At 38.2% G+C, this 9122-nt stretch overlaps 1 protein-coding gene and 1 long non-coding RNA gene across 3 annotated transcripts in view; both read right to left on the bottom strand.

Moving 5' to 3' along the window:
* tfeb (transcription factor EB) overlaps positions 1 to 9122 on the bottom strand; it is a 149738-nt gene that overhangs the window by 71734 nt on the left and 68882 nt on the right. The window lies entirely within an intron of this gene.
* On the bottom strand, positions 276 to 1178 carry LOC133632303 (uncharacterized). The gene is made up of 2 exons (XR_009821670.1): positions 702 to 1178; positions 276 to 666 (listed from the first exon to the last, which is right to left on the bottom strand). It is a non-coding gene; the product is annotated as an uncharacterized LOC133632303 (long non-coding RNA).

Raw genomic sequence — 9122 nt, 5'->3', positions numbered from 1 at the left:
TATTTTTGTCATCTTAATAAATATCTATCTTTTATTTATTATGCTAGTTGAAAATAATCAAAGGCAATTATCCACACATTTTTTATATTCATTTATTTTTTCAATTTCTCTTTTTTTCCTGTTATATTATGTTTTATATCTTCATTTCTATTATTTTTGTCATCTTAATAAATATCTATCTTTTATTTATTATGCTAGTTGAAAATATTCAAAGGCAATTATCCACACATTTTTTATATTAATTTATTTTTTCAATTTCTCTTTTTTTTCCGTTATATTATATGTTTTATATCTTCATTTCTATTATTTTTGTCATCTTAATAAATATCTATCTTTTATTTATTATGCTAGTTGAAAATAATCAAAGGCATGTATCCACACATTTTTTATATTCATTTCTTTTTTCAATTTCTCTTTTTTTTCATTATATTATGTTTTATATCTTCATTTCTATTATTTTTGTCATCTTAATAAATATCTATCTTTTATCTATTATGCTAGTTGAAAAAATTCAAAGGCATTTCTTTTAAACGTAACATATTCTCTTTATTATTAACATTTTCAGAAAGAAAAATTACAGACAGTATTGTCAAACTGCAACATCAAACAGCAATATAAAAAAGTATAAAAAAAGGCAATGATGCAAATGAGAATGAACTTGTAATCCTGTGTTGGTTTTTTTAAAGTATTATATTTTCAACACGCTTCACAGGAGATGATGGCACGGTGTTTATCCCTGCAGTGGTGATGGCGGGGTGTCGATAAAGTCACTGAGGTTTCCTACGCTTTTAGTCAAGTTTTGCTGAGCTTTGTCATGCTTTTTCATGCTTTGATAAGCTCTCGGCGCTTTATACCATTCTTGACAGAGCGCATAATTTTTTTAAACCGTTTAAAAAATTTTGGCAAACTTGCCGCATGTCCCGCTTCACTACAAGCTTTCCCTCGATCCATTAGGACCCTCACGCTTTAATCAGGCTTTGTTACGCATTAACGCCGCTTTGCATGCCGCTTTAAAGCGCCATCAAAGCGCCGTTGGTGTGAACCTAGCATTAGCTATTAGCGTGCCTGCGCCTAGCCTGTATTTTGATACTTTTCGATACTTTTCTAAATAAAGGGGGAACGCAAAAAAAGGCATTATTGACTTTATTCTAACAACAAATCTTACAGTACATTAAACATGTTTCTTATTGCAATTTTGTCCTTAAATAAAAAAGTGAACGTACTAGACAACTTGTCTTTTAGTAGTAAGTAAACAAATGCTCCTAATTTAGTCTGCTGACATATGCAGAAACATATTGTGTCATTTATATTCTATTATTTTGTCAAAATTATGAGGGACAAGCTGTACAAATTGCATTATTAATCTACTTGCTCATATACTGTTAATATCTGCTTATTTTCTGTTTTAACATGTTCTATCCAAACTTCTGTTAAAATGTAATAATCACTTATTCTTCTGTAGTTTGATACTTTACATTAGTTTTGGATGATACCACAAATTTGCGTATCGATCCGATACCAAGTAGTTTCAGGATCATACAAATACAGGGTTGTATTTCCTGAGTTTATAAACATAATATAAATAAAGTAAAAAATAAAAACGAAAAAAGATTTTGTGATGCTAAAAAATATCAATGTAATTATAGTAATATCGACTAGATACGCCCTTGTACTTGGTATCATTACATTGGATGTCAGGTGTAAATCTACCCATGGTGTTTGTTTACACTACGGTGTGTAGTGAAGCATGTTTAGCTATTCCTCGTCCTGCAGGGATGATACATGTAAGAAACTTACTATATTTGTCGCCATGGAGGCGAGGATTAGTGATTTAGAAGTAGCTAAAACACTGCCGACTGCGGACGGACGTTAGCCACTAGCTAGTTTCAGTGTTGTAGTTTCACCTTTTTCAGTAAGCCAAAATGCGTCCGTTCTCCCTATTCTGTCTACACACTGTGTCTGCTTGTAAATACTCTGTGATTCTGCGCTGCCGAACATGCTTCTCTGCTCATAAAACCATCAATGTCACAGCATACTTTTTAGAGGCGGTAAAGCACCGAATATGATTCATTCGTATCACGGTACTTTACTAGTACCAGTAAACGGTAAAACACTAATCAGGATACTAAGAAATGCAGTTTATTTGCCGCAGTGGAGGTGATTATTATTGGGGAGGGGGAGCTGCTCCATGCATAATTAGCTAGCCGCTTGTCAGCCGGGTGACTAAAAATAAAAAATAAAAATGACAGCCAGAGGGGATCTGCGTTTGTGGTCGGCATTAAAAGGCATTCATCCATTCGTCTAATTGCTTACTTTGTATCTTCGCCGCATTAACACGTTTGCACCCATCCTCAATGTATTCATGGTGCTGTGGTTGTCTAAGGATACATTTCTGGTTCTTCACATTAACCGTATTTTCCGGACTATAAGGTGCTGCTTTTCCCCTACGCTTTGAACCCTGCGACTTATATAACGGTGCGGCTAATGTATGGATTTATCTTCGCTAACGGCCATAATGTTTTGTAATCAACAAACAGTTTTCATATAACACCGACAGAGACGCTGAAAAGGTGTGTTATCGCTTGTGGTTGAAAATGTATTTCCTGTTTCGTGCCTTGAACCGGAAGTATAACCGTTCATAGCGTTTCTGCTCGAAAGAACTCTTCATTTATCACCCCAAGTAACGTTGTACGTTTTATAAAATATATTTAAAAAATGTACTAACTAAACCATCCCATGTGTGGTGTCTGTAGGAGTGTTTTCATGCATAATTGAACGTGCTATCGTAATGTAATCAAGCTTGCGTCATTAGCGTTAGCTAATATGCTAACACGTTTACGAGTGTCTGTCTTAGTATTATTAACTTACAATGGCATTCTTTTTGTATTGTTTCAGTTGAGTAAATTCCCCAAAACGTAACAGTGGAGTTATTGAGTCTGTTTAGCTGACTGGAGAGCTAGCTTCCGCAGCTAGTGGGTCCATTACAATGACTTCTGTTTTGTTTGATCAGCTGTTTTACAGATGCTTTTTGGAAACAATTAAAGGCCTACTGAAACCCACTACTACCGACCACGCAGTCTGATAGTTTATATATCAATGATGCAATCTTAACATTGCAACACATGCCAATACGGCCAGGTTAACTTATAAAGTGCAATTTTAAATTTCCCGCTAAACTTCCGGTTGAAAACGTCTATGTATGATGACGTATGCGCGTGACGTCAATCGTTGAAACGGAAGTATTCGGACCCCATTGAATCCAATACAAAAAGCTCTATTTTCATCTCAAAATTCCACAGTGTTCTGGACATCTGTGTTGGTGAATCTTTTGCAATTTGTTTAATGAACAATGAAGACTGCAAAGAAGAAAGTTGTAGGTGGGATCGGTGTATTAGCGGCGGACTACAGCAACACAACCAGGAGGACTTTGAGATAGATAGCAGACGCGCTAGCCGCCGACCTCACCTTGACTTCCTCCGTCTACGGGCCGCCGACCGCATCTATGATCGTCGCTCCGTCGATCGCTGGAACGCAGGTAAGCACGGGTGTTGATGAGCAGATGAGGGCTGGTGTAGGTGGATAGCTAATGTTTTTAGCATAGCTCTGTGAGGTCCCGTTGCTAAGTTAGCTTCAATGGCGTCGTTAGCAACAGCATTGTTAAGCTTTGCCAGCCTGGAAAGCATTAACCGTGTAGTTACATGTCCATGGTTTAATAGTATTGTTGATTTTCTGTCTATCCTTCCAGTCAGGGGTTTATTTCTATTGTTTCTATCTGCATTTAAGCCCGATGTGCTATCACGTTAGCTCCGTAGCTAAAGTGCTTCACCGATGTATTGTCGTGGAGATAAAAGTCACTGTGAATGTCCATTTCGCGTTCTCGACTCTCATTTTCTAGAGGATATAGTATCCGAGGTGGTTTAAAATACAAATCTGTGATCCACAATAGAAAAAGGAGAAAGTGTGGAATCCAATGAACCCTTGTACCTAAGTTACGGTCAGAGCGAAAAAAGATACGTTCTGCACTGCACTCTAGTTCTTCACTCTCACGTTCCTCATCCACGAATCTTTCATCCTCGCTCAAATTAATGGGGTAATCGTCGCTTTCTCGGTCCGAATCGCTCTCGCTGCATTGTAAACAATGGGGAAATGTGAGGAGCCTTTCAACCTGTGACGTCACGCTACTTCCGGTACAGGCAAGGCTTTTTTTATCAGCGACCAAAAGTAACGAACTTTATCGTCGATGTTCTCTACTAAATCCTTTCAGCAAAAATATGGCAATATCGCAAAATGATCAAGTATGACACATAGAATGGATCTGCTATCCCCGTTTAAATAAAAAAAAATTAATTTCAGTAGGCCTTTAAGGTATGTAAAAAAAACGGTATATATCTACAACTGGTGTGGCTAATATATGTAAAAAAAAAATATATATATATATATTTAATTTAGTGGGTGCGGCCCTTGGGAATAAAGAATGACCTCCCTCTTTTGTAACTCATAGAGTATTATGTAACTCGTGTGTAGCTTTCCAGCAATGACGAAGCCATGATATATATAACATCTGTGGTGTTACACATGCGTACACACTTCCTGCTACCGGGCAGCAGAAGCTCCCACACCGGCCTTCCCACTGCCAAGCGTCCACCGGGGGAAGAAAAGCATCTGTGACGCGGCGCCGGGACAGCGTGGCCATTGTGTGTCCTGACGATGTGACGTCACAGGCCCCACACTTCAAACGCTGAGTGGCAGTGGGAAGACGCGGAGGAAGCAGGGGGTCAGAGGTCAACTCTGCACAGGGTCACAGATGAGTCACTAACATGCATGCCCAAAGAGGTGCACGCACCAACGACGCCATTAACCCGCTGATATGCTGGCTTCCTGTGTGTGCATGCACATGGCTAATGCACACACACGACAACAAACACACACACTGGAAAGAGCAGACACACACACAAGGGCGGGACAATTAATCCAATTTGATTTCAGTTATAAAAATGTTAACATATTATTAAATATTATTTAAAAAAACATCCATGCAAATTACGGAGCTTGTGACGGTGAAACTAGAAGTTTGGGATGTCACCATGGTTACTACTACTTATTTGACAGTAGGCCCTTTAAATACTTTAAAAGACTTATATAAGTGTTATAATGAAGACAACACATGATTTAAGTGTCTATATTAGTTATATTAGCCTACTATCAAAATTACTTTAACCCTTGTGTGGTGTTTGGGTCTGTGAGACCCGTTTAAATTTTTTATTATAAGAAAAATGATACAATTAATTAATTTTTTCGAACAGAGACTCACTGACTTTGGCTCATTTTCTGTGAAGAACATACAGTGGGGCAAAAAAGTATTTAGTCAGCCACCCATTGATTGTCAATGGGTGGCTGACTAAATACTTTTTTGCCCCACTGTATATCAGAATACATATTAAATGAACACACACCATACACCCCCCTACACATTTCTATTTCATATAAGATGTCCGGGTCTACTGGACCCAGGGCTAATAGAAGTGTGGAAATTGATGTTATGTGTACCACACACACACACACACACACACACACACACACACACACACACACACACACACACACACACACACACACACACACACACACACACACACACACACACACACACACACACACACACACACACACACACACACACACACACACACAGCAGGCCTAGACAGGAGGAGGACAAAGTGTAGGTACACAGAACATCAGAGGGTCAAATGTACGAGAAAATGAGAGCAGACAGTGTTGACAAACAATGTTGCAACCAACAGATGTTTATTGAGATAAAGTAAACATCTGTTCAGTATTTTAACATAAAAGTGTTTGATTGTGAGGCATTAAAAGTCACAAAATGCAACGGGTCCATCAGACCCACAAACGCTGGCTGAGGAACAATAATAATATATATAAGTCTTATATAAGTGTTATAATGAAGGCAACACATGATGTAAGTGTCTATATTAGCTATAGCCGCCTACTATCAAAGAATCAGAATCAGAAATACTTTATTAATCCCCGAGGGGAAATAAACATTTTCATGACTTTATATAAGACTTTAAAAGTCTTATATACGTCCTATATATTTTTGACACAGCCTAATCAATAATCACTAAACTCACCTAAAAAATAAAATGATTTCCGCATTGACAAAACGAGTCACGTAATTGGCCCAAAAAATTGAATCTTGACATGAGATGACAAACGGTGTGTCGTGGAAGACGCAGGAGGTGGTTGTGATTTTAAGAATGCAGATGAACGAGGGTGGAGCGTGAGGTAAACGGGTATTTATTAACAAATGAACAAAAAGCGAGAGCAACGGGGAAGTGCTCTGACCGGACAGGCTATGTCCAAAACAAAACAAAATGCAAAACACTTACGGAGCAGACGGCATCCACACATACGAGTAGAGTTGTCCCGATACCAATATTTTAGTACCTGTACCAAAATGTATTTCGATACTTTTCGGTACTTTTCTAAATAAATGGGACCACAAAAAATTGCATTATTGGCTTTATTTTAACAAAAAAATCTTACGGTACATTAAACATATGTTTCTTATTGCAATCGAAGAACATTTTTGTCCTTAAATAAAATAGTGAACATACTAGACAACTTGTCTTTTAGTAGTAAGTAAACAAACAAAGGCTCCTAATTTGTCTGCTGACATATGCAGTAACATAGTGTGTCATTTCTCATTCTATTTTTTCAAAATTATGAGGGACGAGCTGTAAAAATTGATTATTAATCCACTTGTTCATTTACTGTTAATATCTGTTTTTTTCCGTTTCAACATGTTCTATCTACACTTGTTAAAATGTAATAATCACTTATTCTTCTGTTGTTTAGATACTTGGATGATACCACAAATTTAGGTATCGAGCCGATACCAAGTAGTTACAGGATCATACATTGGTCATATTCAAAGTCCTCATGTCCCTGTGTCCAGGGACATATTTCCTGAGTTTATAAACATAATATTTAATTTTTTTTTAAAGATTGTGTTGTAGTAGAATTTCTGACCTTTGACCTATATTGCATGTCTAATGGGAATGTACGCTCATTTGATTTCTCTTCTATTCTGTGCCAGTGGGACAAAAGTGAATGTTAAGTCGTGCCAACCTGTCTACAGAATGTGTTGACTGTCTAAAGGATTCGAGTTGTTATGGAACAGATAGGGATAACAGAAAGACATTGACGCATTAGATAACAAACAATGACGCACAAGAGACATATAAAAAATGGCAGAAGACCGGAACTCGACAGTGATTTTGGCTTGTGTGTGTCTTGTTTGCTCCGGAGTAACATGTGGTCTGTCTGCACGGCCAACTTAATTCAACCTGCACTTCTGATAATGGGTAAATACATTTGTTGTACTAAACTACTTTTGTTGCCTGTTTAAGCTTCGGACAATCCACTACACAAATTGGCGTCACGAACAGGATGGTTTAGAAGCTACAGGTCGACAGCCGCTCCCGCTCTCTCTGTCAGGCAGACAGTGTGTTGCACACGCGCATCACAAGGTAAGCATTTTGCTTAAAGTGTAAACATTTTCTGCATGAAGAGAGCCGAATCGATAAGACTAATTGCTGAATCTATTTTTGATAAAAGATAGGTTTAGTCAGGTTCTCCAAAAACAACCTGGAATGGGGTAAATTATGGTTGGATTGAGTTGTTTTATATGTGATCATTTGTCTGTGTGTTTGTTGAAAACTTGTGATCTCTTGTTTTTAACATAAGGGGATTGTTATTATAATTTTGGTGGTTTGGAGTGTAGAAGCAAAAATGTATTTTAACCTCTTCATCCTCTGTCGTTGTTGGCAGAGGATGCTTTTTTCTGCAAGTACATTAGGTTAGCCGGAGTTGGACACAGCGAAATTTAAGGCAAGGTTGGCTAACTGGTGTGACATTTGGCCCACACAAATTTATGACGTCTATGAAGGTCCTACGTATCTGTCTATGTGGAAACTGCAGCCGGGTAAAAAGCCTGATATAAGGTGATCGTTCAGTGACTCCGGTAAAGGAGATCAACTGAGCCAAGTTGTCACAAATTTGGAAATTTGCTGCAGTATAGATGGATAGAGTTAAGGGCTCCGTATGGTAGAGCCTTGGTGAAACTATATGGACTGACCAGACACGATGTACTGTAGGATTGGTGGGTGATTCCTGGTAATTCTACAGCGCCTTAGGCCGATTATCCGTGTTGGTCAGGAACGATAACGCAGGTGTTGCTCCAATGAAACGGGTTAATCGCCGTTTTATGAGCAATGATGGAACCTGGTTTTTGTGATATGAGACGGCCGATTCCACAAAAGCATGCGTGCATTAGTTGTTTATATTGGTCCGGACCAGAGGGGCGTGGTTTGTGGGATAAAAATGTGTGTTTTTTAAATTTATATATATATATCTGCGTATTGTAATAACATTTGTGTAGCACCTGGTTTCGTATCTGTTTTAATTCCCCTCTGAAAAAAACTCACCTCCCCCCTTCCTTCCCCCCCCCCCTCTCGCAACCTCCCTTCACGCTTTTTCTCACAGCCCCGCTATCTGTAAAAGTTGGGAAATTGTCTAAAATGTGTGTGCGTGTGAGAAAGTAGACAAAGTTTATGTACAGAAAACATATGAGTGAATGATCTATCCATTTAATTATCTTATTCCGCTCTCTGAGGTTGGATCGCGGGGGGCAGCAGCCTAAGCAGGGAAGCTCCCCCTCTTTGAAATGCTCTCCCAAAATTCTCTTGTTAATTATCTACAGGCCACCTAAATATTCTGCAAATTTTTTTGATGATTTTACTGAACTATTGTCTAGCATCTCCACTGACTTTGACTGCCTGGTTATAACTGGTGATTTTAATTTTCATATTGACGATTTAAATGACAAGGGCGCAAAAGAACTTTTTACTATTTTAGACACATTTGAACTGTCTCAACATGTGAAAGAGGCTACTCATTATAAGGGACACACCCTGGACCTGATTATCACAAAAGGTCTCAATGTTTCTGATGTTCTTGTGATTGATCCTTCATTGTCTGATCATTTCTGTGTTTTCTTTAATATTTCTGTAATTCCGGACACACAAACAGAATCAAAGAAT

Source organism: Entelurus aequoreus, linkage group LG01 (assembly GCF_033978785.1).
Source record: "Entelurus aequoreus isolate RoL-2023_Sb linkage group LG01, RoL_Eaeq_v1.1, whole genome shotgun sequence".
Taxonomy (NCBI): Eukaryota; Metazoa; Chordata; class Actinopteri; order Syngnathiformes; family Syngnathidae; genus Entelurus; species Entelurus aequoreus.
This window is presented reverse-complemented; position numbering and strand designations above follow the sequence as displayed.